General features: G+C 39.3%; 1 protein-coding gene across 1 annotated transcript in view; it reads left to right on the forward strand.

Moving 5' to 3' along the window:
- Window positions 1-20479, forward strand: part of LOC117377801 (zeta-sarcoglycan) — a 150800-nt gene that overhangs the window by 54878 nt on the left and 75443 nt on the right. The gene's annotated exons all lie outside the window — the stretch shown is intronic.

Raw genomic sequence — 20479 nt, forward strand, 5'->3', positions numbered from 1 at the left:
GCAATAACAAAACAATTTACATATGCGGAGATTACAATATTGATCTATTAAATCCTGCTAAATATAAATTGACAGACGACTTTCTTAACAGAATGTATAGCCTGAGCTTATACCCAACAATTACAAGACCCAGCCGAATTACAAATCACAGTGTTACCCTTATTGACAATATTTTTTACTAACAATGTGAACAATAATATTAGTGGTCTAATGATCTGCGATATAACAGATCAATTAACAGTATTCCTCTGTTGTGGCGAAAAAGTTAACAAGATTGACAATGTGGATAATTCTACATATAGAAGAATGCGTTCCGATGACAGTGTCAGATTACTGAATGATGACCTTAATTATCAGGATCAGAGATCAGTATATTTGGAGAACAACATCGATAGAGCCTACAATAATTTTTTAGGTATATTTCTGTCATCATACAATAAACATTGTCCCGTTCAACAATGTAGAACTAAAAAGAGAAAACCAAATTGTCCTTGGTTAGCAACAGGGCTACAGAATGCTTGTAAAAAAATATATATATATATATCTTTATAGACAATTTTTTTAAATTGAAAACGAAGGATTCAGAAAGAAGGTACAAATTATATAAGAATCAGTTGACAGATATCATAAGAAACAGTAGAAAATTGTATTATAATAACTTGCTCGAAAATAATATCATGGAATCATTTTTAGATAAATATGACATAATCAGTGAGAGTCAGTATGGGTTTAGAACCAAAAGATCAACATCAATGGCACTTATGGACGCTGTTGAGGAGATAACCAATGCACAAGATAACAAAAAGTATGTTGTGGGGGTTTTCATTGATCTAAATAAAGCTTTTGACACTCTAAACCACTCAATACTACTCCAAAAACTTAAACTGTATATATAAATTACATATTTAAAACATCTAACATATTAAAAATATTTTATTTATATTTATATTTTTTTTATATTTTATTTGCAGATGACACCAATATATTTTTCTCCAGTGACAATTATAAAAAGCTTATTACGATGAACACAGAGTTAAGTAAAATTAAATAAAGGATGGATTCCAATAAGTTATCCCTAAATTTAAAAAAGACAAAAGCTATGTTTTTTTGGTCATTACAAAAGAAATTCTGAACTTTCAATACTTGTTGATGGGGTTAAAATTGAGTGGGTTTCTAATATTACATTTTTAGGTAGAATGATTGATGAAAAGCTGAGCTGGAAACCACACATCAGATACATACAATCCAAGGCCTCAAAAAGTGTTGCTGTAATCAATAAAGGGAAATACATTTTCAATCAAAAGGCTCTTTACATACTGTACTGCTCACTCATACTTCCATATCTGACATATTGTATTGAAATTTGGGGCAACAACTACCAAACGTTACTCCTTCCCCTTTTCAAATTGCAAAAACGTGCTGTGAGAATCGTGCACAAGGTTGGTTACCTGGACCATACAATCAATCTGTTTTTCAAATCAAAATTATTAAATTTTTTTGATCTGGTAAAATTCTATACTGCTTTGCTTTTGTATAAAGCAAACAAAACTATGCTGCCATTAAATATCCAAAAACTGTTCAGTACACAGGACGTGCACTATGATTTAAGGGGAAGGGGTAAATTTAAAACAAAATCAGTGAGAACCACCAGGAAAAGCATGTGTGTGTGTGTATCTGTGTGTGGGGTCAGTCTGTGGAATGGGTTGGGAGATAACCTGAAGCAGTGCCCAAATATTTACAGGTTTAAAAGGAATTATAAAAAATGTTTGCTTTCGTTGTATAAGGGTGACAGCACTGGGTGATCTTAAAATAATTTAATAAAATGTTTATAGATATATGTAAATATAATGTGTAGATAGATATGTACATAATGTGTATATGTGTGTACATATGCATGTATATACGTGTGTATGGGTGTGTGTGTGTGTCTGTGTGTGTGTGTGTATGTATATATATATATATATATATATATATATATATATATATATATATATATATATATATATATATATATATATATATATATATATATATATATATATACACAGATGTAATATGTAATTTATTTTGCTATATGTAAATATTTGTTAAGCTCCGGTATCAATGTACAAAAGTAACCACATAATTTTTGAAGTTATGATATGATCAGGGGTGGGTAAATATAAGTTTTTCTTCTTCCCACTCCTTTTTGAGAGATGTGCTTTTCTTTTGTTTACAATGTACATGTAGTAAACATGATTATTCTTTTCTCTTGGCACTAACTTGAAATAAACCAATCAATCTATCTCCTATTTATAAATCCATCTTCAGACCCAAATCAAGACAAAGAAAACAATAGGGCTGGCTAATGTGAACAGGTGTGAGAGCAACCAATAGAGGTCTGAATGATTATGCCAAGTATGACAATACGCAGTTAAGGCATCTTCTTTTCTATAGCTTTTGGTCCAGTTGACAGGTATGATTTTTTTCTTTTATTATTATCTGGGTATCAGTCCAAAAACCTGCAGATATAGCTGCGGCCCATGTAAAAATAGTCTCCATTAACATTTCAATTTTTTTTTCAAAATGTTGCAAGAATGAAAGTCACAGTGGCCCTTGAGGGGAGCAGACAAAATGAATAAGAATATTAATCCCCTGCCTGGAAAGATCATTGTGTCCATCCCTGCAGCAGCTGCTGTAGAGGTCACGTCGTCTGAAAGCCACCCACAAATCCCCTCATCACCGGGTTTGACTGGAGAAAAAGGCCACATCACATCACAGTGTTTTATCACACAATTTCATAATACTCTCATTAACAAGAGCGTAAGGTGAAATCTTCCATATGTCACAGCTCTCTGATACCTGTGTGTTTGGAGTTGTGATTTGAAGTCACTTTAGGCAGTAGAAATTTGGGGATGTTAAACGGGTGACTCACTGCAGTTTTGACATTGTTCTAAGAGTTGTTTTAGTCAGTGTAATCTACAGACGTGACCATAGACTGTAGATAAATGGACATACCTAATGTGCTAGCCACATTACATATATGAAGTGATCATCACATCGACTCTGGCTCCAATTCACTTCACAGTGAAAAATTGTCACCCCTCCCTCTGTAACTGCTGCAGTGAGCCTCGTCATTTTGGTCTTAAAATTTGTATTAATCACTCTGTGATCCTGGTGTTTTTATGTCATTATTTTTACTATTCCATGATTCAAGGTATGAACATTATTATCAGACAAATCATACGCCTTCCAGCTAGCATTAGCAACAAGTTTAATTGACAGTGCTGCTAAGTGCCTGCTCCGTGCTAAACCAGCGGTGAGGGAGGGAAGAGGTGTTACCTTCAACACCATTGCTCCGGATTGGCTCTTTGGTTGCTATGATACTTGTGGTCAGACTTCCAAATATGGAACTTGGCACCAAACCCGCCCCTATAACTGCCCTAGCCTCGATGAGCTTCATTTGACTGGAGCCGAACGCTATGACGTCACACTCACTTATGCCACTTCTTTATACAGTCTATGCTCTATGTCAAAACATTACCAAAACCAGCAATACTAAAACAGGTGAGACCTAACTTACTTTAGAGTAAAAAAAAGTATATAAGTTTATGGTTTAAGTACACTACGGGAAAGGTGTCCTCTGCATTTGATCCATCCCACAATGCCACCGGGGCAACCCAACAGGGGTGTGCAATTCCAGGACCCATCTCCAGGTCTTGAGCTAGGCTTGGTGAAGACTAATACCTTAGAGGGAGAATTTTTCCATATTGCATGTTTTTAGGGTGGTTTGGGTTAAGAACTACTCGAGTAACTGTAAGAGTGATGTCTGAATGTAACATCCTGTTTACCTGTTTATAATTTGAAGTTGATGAAATTAGAGCACAGACATTAGAAAAAAAAAAATACTTTTGAAGGAGGTGTGCAAGAATCATACAGCATGTTTAAACGTTTGGTCATGTTTAGACTCACAGTGGGATGAGTTACCAAAACATTTACTTGAGTTTATGATAAAAAGTATATTACTCAAAGTATGATTTCACAGTACTTACAGTATAGATGCTTTGGATATTATCTTTACTGCCACAGAATAATCCTGACTGGAGTGTCCTTCCACGTCCATAAACTCTGTGTTAAGGGCAGTAGTAACCATCCAGCACTACAGGCCTTCAGCAGTGCCAGCACTTCATTTAGCAGCAAATTTATTGAACCAGCCGCACACAGAGTCATTCACAGTTCACCCTGTTGTATTTTAGGCTTTGTAACCAATAGGCAAATACATTTTTAGCTCATGTGCTCCTGTTTTCTTATCTTTTTTTTGGTTAAAGCTCCAGTTTAAAGCAGAAAGACCAAATGATTGTAGATCCGTTCCTTGCACTGTGTCTAAGTGGCATAACAATCCTCCTTCAGATAGCATTGTGCATGGATCTATAGCCCTCGGCTAGCTTCAGTAATGACGCTGGTACAGTGACTGTCTAGATTTGTTCAAAGTCCAATTGTTACAGAGGCTTTACTGAACAGGTAAATGAATAAATATGTCACATCACAAATGCATGTTATATTATCTATAGAGCAGACTTTTAAAGGTTCTATTTAAACATCATCATGTTAAAGTTACCATCCTGCCATCCATAATTAGACTGGCTGACCTCTGCCATGTTGTATTCGCACATATCACCACTAGAGGCTGTTTACATTGCTGCATTCTCTTGAGAGTTCAAAACATTAGACCTGCACCTTTCACACAGGTTCTCATTTTCGCACTGGTCATTCTCACCAGACTTCTGTCATCAATAATGATATATTAATGACTTAGAAAAGAGAACAGACTACAGAGAGCTATAGATGGCTTTAGACATCTCACTTTTTTAGTTTTTATCTTCATATTTATATAAATAAGTTTGGCTCATCAGTATCAGTGTACCAGTATAAATGTGTTGGTTTGATGATGTCACGTCTCCAGTGCTGCCCCATGGCAGAGAGTCTGTAGTGATGTCTATAGTCATCACTATAGCCCCTCCCTCCCAGTCCCTCAGTATGAGCTGTGGATGAATAGGGAACATGTGAAAGTGCTCATGTGAATCCATGTGTATGTGACACTCATTATTAAAAACCTGAGAAACCTCAGGGCTCTCCTGGCTTTGCGCCATCTGAGCTTTGGTTCACCTTGTCGCTGCAGGTAAATTACATTCACAGGGCACAGCTCACAATCCTCTGTGTGAAATTAATTACAGCTGGACATTTGAATTAATTATCTGGACAGGAGTGTGGCATTACACTCCACTGGCCTCCTGACATTAAACATACACTCAGGCTCATGCGGCCTACACACACATCGAGACACACCGAGACACACCGAGACACACACGGACACACACGGACACACATGGACACACACAGGAACAAACCGAGATACATATGAAACACACAACGAGACACTCAGAGACACACCAAGATGCACACTGAGACACACTGAGAGACAGACACACACATAGACACACACTGAGACACACGAAACATACATCGAGACACACACACTGAGATACCATAGACACCCAGAGACACACACCGAGACACAACAGACACACACTGAGACACCATAGACACCCAGAGACACACGCCGAAACACGCCCAGACACATAGATACACACAGACACACACTGAGACACCATAGACACCCAGAGACACACGCCGAAACACGCCCAGACACATAGATACACACAGACACACACTGAGACACACACCAAGAGACACAGACACCGTGACAACCAAGATACACACAAAACATACATCGACACACACACTGGCACAGTGAGACACACAGAGAGACACACACACACTGAGACACACAAAGACAGATTAGTTTTAATTACCCATGTGCAGATCATTGCTGCAGTGCATAGTTCGTCCTTAATTACATATTGAACTCCGCCTTGTTATAACCTGTGTCTTTGTCCTGCCTGTGCACGAGGGCTGCAAAAGGCATCACAGGGAAGTTGACAGTAACTTCTTTTAGTGACAAAGTGCAAAGTCGGCATGTTATTCTAGCTGCTTCTTTGTAACAGCAGAGTATTGACATCTTATCCTCTGAACGAGCAGGAGAGCAGGAAATCTCAAAACGGTTTATACGCACTATGGTTGAGCAGAAAACCTGCTTTGCACAGGGGCCCTTCACAAGGAAAAACCACTAGACATCGACCTATATGTTTTTTTCATGGACAATGACGATAACGGTTGTTTGGAGTCCAGAGCAACTGATGGCCGATAAGATCTGCCGATATTTTTAAGCCAATCTGTAGAGTTGATTTTGATAATTTTCCTAAAATATTTAATTTACATTTTTTACAACTCATCCACAACCCTGTTTTTCTACAACCTGGATTGGAGAGCTGTGTGGCCACATTTTGAGCAGTAACCTCGTTGTACTAAAGTGTTCATTTAAGACTTCAGGCAGCTTCTGGCTAAAGTAAAGATTGGACAGGAGTTTTAAAGCCAATAGCTGATGAAAAAAAAGTGCAGATATCAACCAATATATTAGTCTATCTCTAAAATCTGTGTGTTTATGTAAACCTTAAATTGTCCAGGTATGATCCATAGTAAAGAAAAATTCTAATCTGTGAACTGGACAGAACATTGTAGGAGTGAAAACATTTTGCTGCTTCTTAAATTGTGTTCAGATTACTGTTGGACACTGCCTTATATCTATCTGAAGTTGTGTTAGTTTCAGTGTAAGGCAGTGTCCACCTGTATTCTGACCAGCACCGAAGAAGCGACTTGGATGAGCAACAAAACATTTTCACACCTACAACTATTTATCCAGGTGACAGATTTGTATTTTTCTTTTACTATTTCTCTAAAAAACACACACAAAATCCACACATACTAGACTTTGCATCTTTCTGAACCCTTTATAAGAACAAACACACAATGAAAGGCCGCTAGGGCTTAGAAAAATGTATAGGTGGTAAAAGTATATCAGAAACTAAAATCTAATATAACCATGCTGGACAATGCAGTTATTTATGTATTATGGCATGATGAAAGTGGAGCAAGCGTCTTACTCACCTGTGGGAAAAAGCTAGATCAAAGAAGAGGGAAAAACTGCAGATGTAAAGTATATAGAAGACATGTGGTCATCAGAATGAGGGGCAGATGCTGAGGTGTAAGTATATATCGTGAATACTGAGTGCCTCCTTCAAATGAAACGGTTTTACAGTAAAATTAAGTTCAACATCAGAGCCATTGTGCCTGATTGCCCCTCTGGAGGTTGGATCTAAACTAGGTCTGTATCCTCAGGGCTGCAGGTTTAATGACTGGAACGCCTTGTCACTGTTCACGTTCGGAGTAAGACATGTACCAAACTGAAAAGAAAAAAACATGTCTGCTGTTTGCAAAAGTGTTAATGTGGCAATTTTGTCCAATCAGAGCAAAAATGTTACAACTAGTGACTATCTTCGGGGAAAATAATGCTTAGCTAGTTACTAAAATGAAGCCTTTGTTGTAAAGTTCTGATTTTGTCTTATTACAAAGTCTATGAAGATGTGGGCGGAATAACTGCTTACAGTGTGTCTATTCTTTTACTACAGTACGCTGCGTTTCTTTTATCCTCATCGTCCTCATTACGCTCTAAAACTGGCCATACATGTGTCCCTGGGTGTCTCTTTGCTCCCCTCTCATCTCCATAAACCATTCCCACTTTTCATTCCGTGCAACATGTGGCCGTGGAGAGCGCCCACTTCATGTCTGCTCCTTGTGAACCATTCCCAGGCAGTAATTATGGATGCAGCTCCTCCAGCGGGGATTCGTCTCATGTCTGAGAACTCTGTAGAAGGGCCCACATCAGGAAGTCCCTGTCAGAGAGCCACTAACAAGCCACAGGACGAGCCGAGCCACCCGAAATTAGTCCGAAGATATGAGCGGCTTCGTAACGACTGTGTGAGAGCCTGCTGCCTGTTTACGTATGGAAATAAGACAACACTCGATTGTAGCTGTTTTTCTTAGTGGAGGCCGTCTCGTCGATTACATGGGATGACAAATATTAATATAATGAAGTGTGTGAATGAGTCTCCCCCCAGGTGGTTTGGATTTTCTCATACGACTGCCCTCCTGAATGATTTGCACTGTGATAGCACGGCTTTAAAGAACAGTCGGATAATAACACATGCCCAAGAGGCTAATCCCCCCGCATGGAAGTACTGACCCAGCTCAAACCCAGCTCAAAGTCTAGCGATGGGTCTCTGTGTGTTGCAGTGCAGTCGCCCACTGCTCATTTCAGGATGTCCTAGCGGCACTGAAGGATGGGTCAAATGCACAAGACAATGGGAACAATAAAGAGTATTTTGTTAGTGCAGATGTCCAGGCAAGGCAAGTTTGTATAGCACAATTTGTATACAAAGTAATTCAAATTGATTTACAGAATAAGAAAGACATTAAAATCACACAAATCAAAACATAAATAATCACAAATAATCATCATGAGGTTAACATTAAAACAGAAGAGTGAAGAATAAAAAACCTTTCAGTCATATGCATGGCTAAACAGAACCATTTTGAGCCTGGATTTAAACATTGTAAAAGTAGAGGCCTGTCTCACATCTTTATTGTTCCCAGTTTTAGCTGCATAAAACTGAAACGCTGATTCTCCATGTTTAGTCCTGACTCTGGGCACCAGCAGGAGGCCGGTCCCTGAAGTCCTCAGAGTGTGAGATGGTTCATATGGCACTAACATGTGAGAGATGTACTTTGGTGCAGGTCCATGGAGAGACTTGTTAACGAGCAGAGTTGCTTTAAAGTCTATTCTAAGCCACAGGAGCCAGTGCATAGACCTGAGCACAAGACTTGTGTGCTTGTACTTCCTGGTTCTAGTCCAGACCCGAGCAGCAGCGTTCTGGATGTACTGCAGCTGTGTTAAGGCTCGTTTGGAGAGGCCAGGGAGCAGGACGTTACAGTAGTCTAACCTACTGGAGACAAATGCATGGATAAGTCTCTCTAAGTCTGGTTTTGACAGTTTACCTTTGAGTTTTGCAGTGTTTCTTAGATGGTAAAAAGCTGCAGATGTTAGTGATTTGATGTGACTGTCAAAGTTCAAGTCTGAGTCCATTATTACCCCTAGATTTCTAGCCTGATTTGAAGGTTTTAAAGAGAGACACTGGAGGTGACTGCTGACACTTTCTATTTTCTCATTTCTGTAGGCCAAAGACTATGACTTCAGTCTTGTCTGGGTTTAGCTGGATAAAGTTGTTTTGCATCCACACACTGATCTGTTGGATGCAGTGGCAGAGTGAATCCACTGGTCCATATTCACCTGCTGCCAGTGAGACATAGATCTGAGTGTCATCTGCGTAGTTGTGGTAGGACACATTATTGCTGTGTATTAACTGGCCTAACAGCAGCATGTAGAGATTGAACAGGAGTTTACTTAACCTTAACTTTTCAAAACATGGTTAATGGTCACATTTTCATATAGCTCTTTTCCACCTTCAAGACACTCAAAGCGCTTTACATCAAGGAAACGGTCACAAATATTCACATTCATACACCAGTGTACAGAGACATTGGGGGCAAGGTGGGTTAAGTGTCTTGCTCAAGGATACAACAACAGTATTTATCTGTGGGAGCTGGAATTGCGGCAGTGGATCCGATCGCTCAACCAATGATGTTTATGTCGAGAGCGGGATTCGAACCGCCAACCTTCTGATCAGAGGACAAACGCTCTATCAACTGAGCCCAAAACATTACTCAAAAAGAAGAAAACGGTTCCTAAAACTGTTATATAATATTGTACTATCAACATGTTCTCTTTGCAGTGTAACCCAAACTGCACTGCATCTTGAAACCAATTTCCCTTAAGACGAGAGTAAATGCCTTTCACGTGTCTTGACAGTATAATGCTGCAATCTATACTCTTACACTGCGGAGGTGTAATAAAAACATGATTTACAATAGGATTTTTCTATATCTTCTGTGTAAAGCTCTTAAGGGATGGATCGTCGTGACTTTGCTGAGGTCATGAGGTTAAAGTGAACAGTATGTATTGTCATTGTAGAATAGGGGCTTTTAAGGACACACAGGCTAACACCCGACCCACCGCCCTAATACAAATGAAAGAGAAGCTGCCGCGATCCCCTGGGGAATTGAATGGAACAGATAGAAGCAGAGAAGGAAAAAAAAAGGCAGTTGTTGTAGCATGAAAACAGATAGGAAAAGTATCAGATATAAAAGGCATTACTGAAGTCATGATAGCAGAGTTTCCCCACTGTATCATTGTTTTGGTATATGAGGTCAGCAATGGGTCAAACGGGTACAAAGCAATTGAAGTAATGGCCAGTGATTCTTATTAAATATTGTTGTTGATTACTCAGTGGTTTACTGTGGCGTCCAGGGTGAACTAAACCATTGGCAATTGCAAAGTAACCTTATGTGTAATGTTTGGTTCTATTTTCAGGACATGAGCTCATCTGTTTTTATTAGTTTAAAGGTCCTATATTACTATATTTTTCATCCTATTACACAAAATTTACTCTTGTGAGATTTAAGTCATGTTATAATGTTGTTGCCTCATCAAAAACACACCAGGAGTTGTGTTTTGTTTCATTCACACATGTTTAAGCTTTGGAGGTTTGACAGATTAACAGTAAAGCATTACTCAAAGTGCTCTGTTTCAACTTGTGATGTCATGAAGTGGTCATTTTCAAGTCAGCAGCTACCTTTTTTACCTTTAATCCGCTGGAAATTAACCAATTCCAGGGCTGAAATCATCCAAATGATTCTAGTAAAGGTGTATAGAGTTTAAAAACACAGTGGAGCACTTCCTGTATTACAGTTTAAGAGAAGTACTCAGCCTAAATATGCAGGATTTCTGTGTTAAACATGTGTGAATGAAACAAAACACAACTCCAGGTCTGTTTTTGAAGAAGAAATAACATAACATACATCAGAAAATGGCATAATACGGGCTCTTTAATTCTGCACATTGTTGCTTCAAATAAGATGAATGCATTTGGAAGAACAAATATAATTCCACATTTACCACTGAAGGGTGCCAAACCTTGTTGAAGATTATTGCGTGCATTTTCAATTTTCCTCTTATCATCTAGGGACCCCCTGAAATCACGCTGCAACTCCAGTACTGGTCCCAACCCCGAGATTGAGAATTACTGAGCTAAACTGCGTTGTATTTTGGGGTTTCGGTAAAATGTTGAAATGCTGGCACACAGTGTAGGAGGCTTTCGAAACTCTGTTAATATTATTTAATTAGCACATCCATAAACTGTACAAACTGTAGCCTATAACTTTTGTGTGTCTTCTTAAAAATCTTGTCTATATGTAAAAATAGTTCCATTCTCTACGCCGCTCTCCTCCCACATATTACAAACATAAACTTTTTCGGGAGTTAACTTATTTCTTCTCTACCTCAAGTATTTTTACCACAGGGGAATATTTCACGGCAAATAGAGCACTGCAGCTTTATCTGCTCTGCTTTCGCTTCTTGGTCCTGCTCACTTATCTGGTCTATGCTTCCAAACCACTACAGGACATACAGGGCTGCAGGGGAATCTGCCTGTATACCACCTTATATGGATACTGTGAATGCTGAGGTGGACCTTTGTGATGATGTGGGAATGATAAGCAACACTGTAAAATGGGTAAATATGTGGTTTATATTTATGCTAATTTTATGTATATTTCTGGCTGCAGCTTTTAAACTGACCGTAGACTAGAGATGGAACAATAAACTATAATCGTTTTAATCTTTATAAAAAAGGATGACAATGAGCTTCTTATCCACGGTGCTGGTAAATGGCCATTTTTATATAGCGCTTTTCCAGCTTCAAGGCACAAGAGCTTTACACGAAGGAACAGTGTATGCAAACATTGGAGGTGAGGTGGGTTGAGTTTCTTACCCAAGGACGCGACAACACTATTCATTTGTGGGAGCTGGAATCGCACTGTTCAGTCAATGATGTTTTTTGACGTTGAGAGCAGGATTCAAACCGCCAACCATCAGATCAGTAGACAAACAACCAACTTAACCAACTGAGCCACTGTTGCCCAATGTTCTTTTCTAGTTCGGTCATTATCAAATTGGGGAACGGAACCTCGTCTTCTGAGAATTGTATCTTCTTATCGGTAGTCATTTCAGTCCATTTTCATACAATTTTGAAAGTGCCAGCAATTTGAATGATTTTCATGTTATTATCTGCATGATAATCGTGACACAAGCTGACCATCAACTACTCTGCCCTTTTCTCCATGTTTTTCCTTCTTCCTGTGGTTATCCTTTACGCTAAACAAAGCATTTTTTGGCTTTTCCATGCATTTGTTTTTCGAAAGATTAAATAGTATCTTATGTGCACACAGCTATTCTACGACCAGTTTCAGATTTCCTCAGGTTTTTGTTCAGTCTTTGTACTCGATACTTACCCTTAACAGTCATCAAACTGCTATTCCATTGTTGATAAGAAATGAGGGCTACTATATTTATTTTCAATGTGAATAGTCTCTCCAGTCACACTGTGTTCTGACCCTGTTGTCTTGCTGTCACAAACATGTCACCCACGAGGAGGTACCGGGATCACATGAAGTTCGCTTTGTCTGTATGTGATCACAATGTTACACCTGAGCACGATGCCCCAGCAGAGTTAAAAAATGTAAGCCTTACAAATAGGCAGATGCTCCTCCAGACTTTCCATCTTGTTCCCTGCTGGCACGGCTCCCTGTGGCGGTGCGGCTGTGTCGACTGGTCCCTTAAGCACCATACATTTCCAGGCAGCGGAGCGAGGCTGACACTGTGACTTCTGTTTATAGATCTATTTGCTGCGTCTATCTCTAAAACAAATGCAGTGCGGTTCGGCCTACTCTGTGCTCCATCTCCATCTTCCTCTCCGCTGCTCCCCTCCCACCTCCTCTTCCTCTTCGCTGTTTTTCTTAGCCTTCATCTGAAGATTTATCACTCCGAAAGCTTGAAGTCAGGAGGTCCCTGTTTACTGCCTGTCAACTTCCCACTTCCTCTCCCTTCTGTTGTTCTTCATGTGTCTCTTCACCCGGAACCACCTTAGCCACTTCAAGCCCAACAACTCCTCCGATCTTTTTGGTAAACGTCCAGTAGACCTTGGTGGCATCCATGCACAAACATAGTACCATTACTGTAAGTGGTTTGGCTCCAGATATAAATGATTGTTCTCTGTTTTGGGGGAGATTTACTCTACAATGATAAATAGTTATGGAGGCAATCCTCTTCAGGCCTCAGCGATGCACCAGCACAATGCAATGAATTTTTTACATAAATCATGCCGAAATCGCAGGAATGGTGAAGAGAAGACAGCAAATTATTTTTCATCTTCAAGCAGAGTCGGATTAATGGTTTGTGGAGTTTGGGACAGTGTCTGGAGAGTTGCAAATAGCACACACCTGCGCCGGTTGGACTCAAAACTGTAAATAAAGCTTACTACTTCAAACAAGCAAAACACGCAGCATATGGTGGGGCAATGTGGGGTATTTAACTGCTTATCAGGTAGGTCCTCTATCTCAGTGTGAGCCTAATTTGTATGTTTTATGTCTTAATACAACTACAGAACAAAACCTTATTCACATATGCAATCAGTGAAGAGTAAACACTCACTCACACATAACTTGACTAGCACATTGCTGCACATAACCAGATGGGGTACTTTTCAGCTGGCTTTAACTACAAGTACCATTTCATTCATAAAGCGATTTTGACTTTGCTTGTATTTATGCCAGATTTGTGACACTATCCTCCATAGATATAAAGCAATTTCATCTATCAATAACAGATAGAAGCATGATGCCCAAGTGCTGCTTTAGATACACACTTATAAACTCATCAAGGTAAATAATTAGAATGTTGGGAATAGGTTAGGAAAGTGAGGAAAAAATTCACACTGCTACAAACATTGAAGAACTTTTTCACATTTTCGGGCAAAATTGGGGAGCCCCTGTAAATCAAAGGCTTCAAGTAAAACAGAACTTGAATCAACACAGTGGGTAAAGTCTTGCCATTGACCAGCCAAGAGGAGCAGGACAGACTGAGCCAGGAATTACATGAAAATAGGGAGCATAAAAGCTTTTATTGGATTGACAGCTCTGGGCACTTCTTGTTAAGGTATCTTATTACAAAGATGGAGAGATAATGTAAGAGTGAGACAGCCGACTGCACGCATGCAGTCAGCACGGCTAAAAGCTGTTATTAAGCTCATTGCAAAGGAGGAAAATGCACTTTAACCATGTTCTGTGCCTTAGAGTAGAGCACAGTGAAGTTAGACAGTCATGGACAGGTGGGACAGAGGCTAAGAGCTGTTATAATGGGGACGGCTGAACATTTGTAAGACCACTTATAGTGGGAGACACAGTCACATGAGAGTGAAGGGGCACCACTTATTATTACCTTACTCATCAGATGGGCCTCCCTTGAAAGCCATGCAGTACTGATCAAAGCTCAGTTAAATCATTAACTCAAGGAGTGGTGTATCGAGGGTCCATTCAAACATCTGGTATTAGTCTCCAGTGTACAGAGTATTATTTTGATTTTCTCTCAAGCCCATGAAAACATGGTTCATGATGCCAAAAATTGTGGGTACTTTTAAAAGCCTTTATGAGCTTGCATTTTATAACTACATTAACAGGTTACGGCTTGTCGTCAGCTTCGTTTAAGACTAAGCTTTATGTGGGCTCCTCTTCATACTCATCTCTGATACTCCCTGTGGCAACTCTTGACTGCAGACCTAAATAATGTGTCTGTGAAGCATATAAAAGCATATAAAGTGTGAGTGCTTTTATCTCCAGGAGCTGTTGGGGCTTGTGCAATGTATTGTTTAATCAGCAAACCTGCATAATGACTGTACAAGAATGTGTCTGGGTGGGTTTATCAGCAGAAGTATCATCTGTAACCTCTGTGTGCACACTGTAACAAAGGCAACAGGAAAATGGGAGCCACTGTTCCAATCCAGCACTGTAGTTTATGATAAGAAGGGTTTGGGTAACTTCATTGTCCCTGCAGACCATTTTAGTCTCCACATTAAATGTGTTTGGACTGTAGTGCAGAATTCAGGGGAGCTAACTCATGGATTAGAGAATTGTACATGTTGTTGCAGCCCTGGATGCACCGACAGGATGAACATGTTTAGAAAAAAAAAAACACAGCACCAACACAGGTTATCTGCTTTTATTTTTTTTTCTGAAAGCTTTGGTCTTTTTACATTAACTAAATTCTTCCAGCTGTCGTCTCCAGCGTCGCACCATCCATTCATGTCAAACTTACGTGCAGTGGCTTTATTTCCTTCTTTGATGCCAGATCCATTGCCTTTAACTTAAAAGCTGCATCATCCACAACTTGTGTGTTTTCCATGATGAGGGTGTGTGCATGATGCTCAAAATGACAATTCAAAATCAAAACTAGTGTATCCTGCAGCACATAATCTTTCCCCGCGTCTGTCTCACTTTTGCATTTACTGCTAGAGAGTGCCCCCCGGTGGCCGTTAGTCAGTAAAAATCTATAAATTAGCTGCACTGTTGTATAGGCCGCAGGGTTCAAAGCATAGGAAAAAAAGTAGTGGCTTATAGTCCGAAATTTACTGTATATTGTTCTTCAATTAAATAGTTTCATGATCGGTGATGAGCACAGGACTCGGCTGCATCGCATAGTCATTGTGGTGCAAATGAAAGAAATTACACCGCTTCCTAATGTGATGTGCAGCTATCCATCGGAGGTGCCGACAGCTACGCAGTTCTTTGTTGTGATGACCATAACAGTGGTATCAGCTCCCACTGGACACCACAGTTTTCTAACGTTGTTTCTTGTTGTTTTAGATGAATACTGTGATTTAAAATGTACAAATTATAACATAATAATCCACGGGTGTCATAAATTATAACTATATAGCAGATACAAGCACAATAGGTCTAAACTGTTTGATCTGCTTGGGTCATAACAGCAAGGATTAAAGCCTTTCAAATCAGTTAATCAAAAAAGTTATTTTGATTTGATGATTTTGATGTACATATTTGATACCTGAGTGTATAGCCTATAGGGAGTCTTGGGTATAACAGAAGGTCCTTTATTACCAGGTTTTAAAGCTCAGTCAGTAATTAGGATGTTTTTTGGAGAGCATGTGCCATGAAATACAAGCAGGATCATGGGGTGTAATTCTTGTATTTGATCTTGACATTTGAAGTTGAAAATGAAAAATATGTGAACTCAAAAAATCCAGTTTCCTTCCAAGAGCTAAACTAAGATCAAACATTAAGCATTAGCTAAAGAGAGCAAAAAAGGCTTTTAAAAACAGCTTTTTAAGGATACCAGGGAAAGACTAAAGCTTTGCCATGTTCAAACAGGATGCATGGATGATACTCTAATGACGCTGTTATTCATTTGAAGATCAACTGATTCAGTGATGGTGTGTCTTCTACGCAGGAACATTTGAGAAAGTTGGCTTGAAGAGCGTCAAATGTTTGTCCTGCTATATCTTTTCATTTGAAGAGCTTAGTCAAAAAGATGAATGACTCAGCGATAATTATAAGACAAGTTTAATGCCCAAAATAAGTAGGCTGAAGAGGAAATTGATTTAAAATGCTTGCATTTGTCAGAAATCAAATCAGGTTTCTTATGCAGTGAAACAAACTGTCAATACCACAATAACTAAATCACACAATACTAATCACATTTTTGGGGTTATCCAACTCTGCAGCGATTACTCCCCCAACGTCAGCAGGAAAGGACCGGCTCTAAGTGCTTACGTTGTTCTTTAGTAGCAAAAACTGTCAACTTTATCAAGATCCTACTGTTACTTGTACTGTATTGTGGCAATGATATTTTTGATTGAAAAACATTCTTGCGTAAGGACTTGCCTGGGATCCAGAATACATACTTTTTTAGTACTTTACAAAGATGTGTCTGGTCACAAATGGGTGTGATTAACAGGTAGATTAGCCAATCAGGGACAGGCATAGTTCAAAAAAATAAAGGACAGAAATATCACAGTGGGCTGAAAAACATTGTGAATTTCCGCTGAATTAATGAGCGAGGTGCTAAACTCTGTTAATATGAGGTGAGAGAAATTCGATTTTTTTTTTTTTTTTTTTTTGAAATCACTGGTTAGCAATGAGCTCCTTCATTTCACATGTGTTACTAAAAAATATATATATATTATTGTATGATCACATTTGCCCGGGCTTGAGACACAACGGAAGACGTGGAGACAAGACTATCAATCTCTACAAAAATACAGACCGATATAAGGATTTTCCAGGCAAGCATAAGAAGTGATGAGTTTTGGTTTTGACAACTAACCCTAAAGTAATCTGTACCAATATGGCGGCTCGCATCCGGAGGCGACAGGACTAAAACAGCACAACGTAATATCAGTATGGTATATCTCTGCTAGCTGAATCATTTGACCATTGGCCATCCAATGATTGCAGAAATAATTGGATTCTTTGGCGGTTTGGATGAAATGCAGATAAACTCATTGTTGTTATGGGTTAATGAATGAAGCAGTGTGCAGCAGTTATGTTCTAGTGGTGTTCATTTTACATCTTTTCAAATGGCAGTGGCAGAATTCATTTTATATAACATGCCAGCTGTGTGCATATTTTGAATTAGGTTTTATCTGTGTAATCCCTCAGTCACCCAGATATAATCCACAGTAAATAAAATTTCAAAACAGTTGGACAGAAAGTTGTAAAAGTGAAGAAGTTTGAATCATCTTCACTCTTACAACTTTTTGTCCAGCTGACAGATTTGCATTTTTGGTCATCCTTGTAAATCCTTTAATGATAATGTTCATGGCATTTACAAATTTTACACGTGGCTAAATCCATGTTTCAAATAACCAACTAACCATGCCTGGCTTACTCGTCTTTCTTTTAAAACTACATTAACAAATGGAAAAATATGCAGTCAATTAACAAACTTATTTCCATGTATTTGCATATAAGCACTTAATCACACAAGGCGTTCCATCCACAACAGTGCGTCTGACTGACACTAGAAGAATGGGGTTATGCTTGTTCATGCACACTGCACATTTAACTGGGACGACTGGGAGTGCATTACATCTGTCATGCTTTACAAAACGCTCCGGTGCTTTAAACAGAGTGGAAAGATAATATAGTGGAGGCTATCACACGGGCCGTTGGAAACAATTAATCCGGCTCACGCTACATTCTTCAGAGGCGGAGACCAGCCAGTAGTAAATAGACTGCAGGCCTCGTTTGGTGGTTTGTTAATGTCTTTACCTGAAGAGATAATTATGTACTGTAAGGGGGTCTGTGGGATTCTGGTGTTCACTTGGATGCTGCTGGATCCTTTGTGTTTTGTGTTGATAACATAGACTGTAAATAAATGGACATACACAATAGCCGTCGTGTTCTAAATAGGAAGTGAGCATGTGCGCGCTTCCGGCTCCATCGATTATGTCACTTTACATTGAAAAACTGTCACCTCTCTCTGTAACTGCTGTTGTGAGCCTCGTTATTTTAGACTTAGAATGTTCATATGGACACGCTCTATATGATCCTGGTGTTTTTATTTCACTATTGTGTCCGTAAATCAAGATATGAACATTAATAACAGACAAATTAGGTGACTTCTTACCCCAAGGTCACTCCCGCTAGCGTTAGCAACAAGTTTGATTGACAGCTAAGTGCCCACTCCCTGCTAAACCAGCAGTGCGGGTGGCAAGAGGCGTTACCTTCCACTTCCTCGCTTTGGATTGGTATGGAATATGGAACTCACGCTTATAAATGAGCTTTATTTGACTGGAGTTGAACACTATGGGTGACACTTACTTAGTCCACTTCTATATATAGTCTATGGTTGATGTGGACGACCATGCATGTCCCTGATTGGCTAATCCATCTGTCAATCACACCCATCTGAACTCGTGGAGATGAACATACTCACATCTTCATAAAGTGTTGGAGTAGCGTGTGTTCCGGATACAAGGCAACAGAATTACAATCTGGAAAACATCTTAAATTGCAACTAATTAATCGGTTTCAAGCTGTGGCAAACGTCCTCCGTGGTCATAGCAAATAAGCAATTCAAATCAAAATATTATACCCTTTGAACAGGGAAAGGTCCTCTATGGGTCCTCATGAAACCTTCAAATCAGGGGGGCATTGTTTGTCTGAAACCCATGAATAGAGGTATGATTCCAAAGTGTACCAACACACTAAAATACAAAACACTAAAATACTAATGCAATATGCGCAGAAAGGGTTCTATACTTTTGACTGGATCAGCAGCTTTCTAATTTTAGCCACAAAACTCTTTGAAATTCAAAGGCCTTATATTAATTTGGAGAATCAACAGCGAAATTAGGTCACCCGTGAGGCAGTTATTTCACACCCGCAAAATAAGCATTTTAACCAAGACACTAACGAAAGAGCAAAGAATAGATGAGGAAAATGCATAAATAGAATCAAAATAATACATGGTGTGCTAGCACAGAATGATCTGCAATAACATTTAATTAAAGCTGATGATATGTCTGGCTGGAGAAATGTTTGGCACATTGGGGGAAACGTGTCAAGAGCTGTGGACATGCCCAAGGACCCATCTCCAGACCTTGAGCTAGAATTGGTCAGGACTAACTTAGCTGGAAGATTTGACCTATTGTGCATGTTTTAGGTTGATGGGGGAAACTGGAAAACAACCCTTATTAAACTCCACTCCAAGTCAAATGTGGAATAAGCCACTGTACTGCTAGGACATACAGGTATAATATATGGCTATCAATTTGAAGGGTACATTGGATTGGTAAGAGCCACCCAGCGCTTGAAAATTATAACATATGTATGAAACCACATTATTCTCTTTTGTATTGCTTGTCTGCTTTGTCAAGAAAAGTAGTAGGTACGTCTTTCTAATTTTTGCTGTTTTTGTCTTGCCATGTTATACAACCATGAAAAAATGAAAGAAAGAACAAAGTGCGGTCTTTGTAACGTTGCGGGTCATGTTCACTATTGCATTAGTTGATTTTGATAATAGATATATAAGTATAATTGCTTGTCCTGACATGTCTCTCCTAAAGTGAAGCAGGCGAATGCTGTGCCGCATATATTAGCTGCATTAGGTGTTGCTATCACGCGGCGGGTGGAGACGGTGTCAGGTTTAAGTGGTGCAGGCTGATGCGGTGGAGGCCCGGTGGTCACACAGGTTAATGCAGTATTGACTGGGTCCTGGGGGTGAGGTTAGGGGCTACAGCAGGGCTAACCAAGGGAAAGGCAGCAGCATGCAAAACTGTGGAAGTGCCATCTCATCCACCGATGTGTTTAGGGAAGACATGACAGGGATTAGATTAGATGACTTTAATTATTTTTCCACAGAACAAAAATGGATCCTTTGAATAATATAATTAACTAAAATGGGGTGCACTGTGTCATTGCCCTTGTGCTACTGTGCTCTCTCCTGGTTATCCAATTAGATACTGTTTGGATGATTGTGTGAGGTGACTAGTCAAATGTACTGTAATTGTGC

This window comes from Periophthalmus magnuspinnatus, chromosome 1 (assembly GCF_009829125.3).
Source record: "Periophthalmus magnuspinnatus isolate fPerMag1 chromosome 1, fPerMag1.2.pri, whole genome shotgun sequence".
Taxonomy (NCBI): Eukaryota; Metazoa; Chordata; class Actinopteri; order Gobiiformes; family Gobiidae; genus Periophthalmus; species Periophthalmus magnuspinnatus.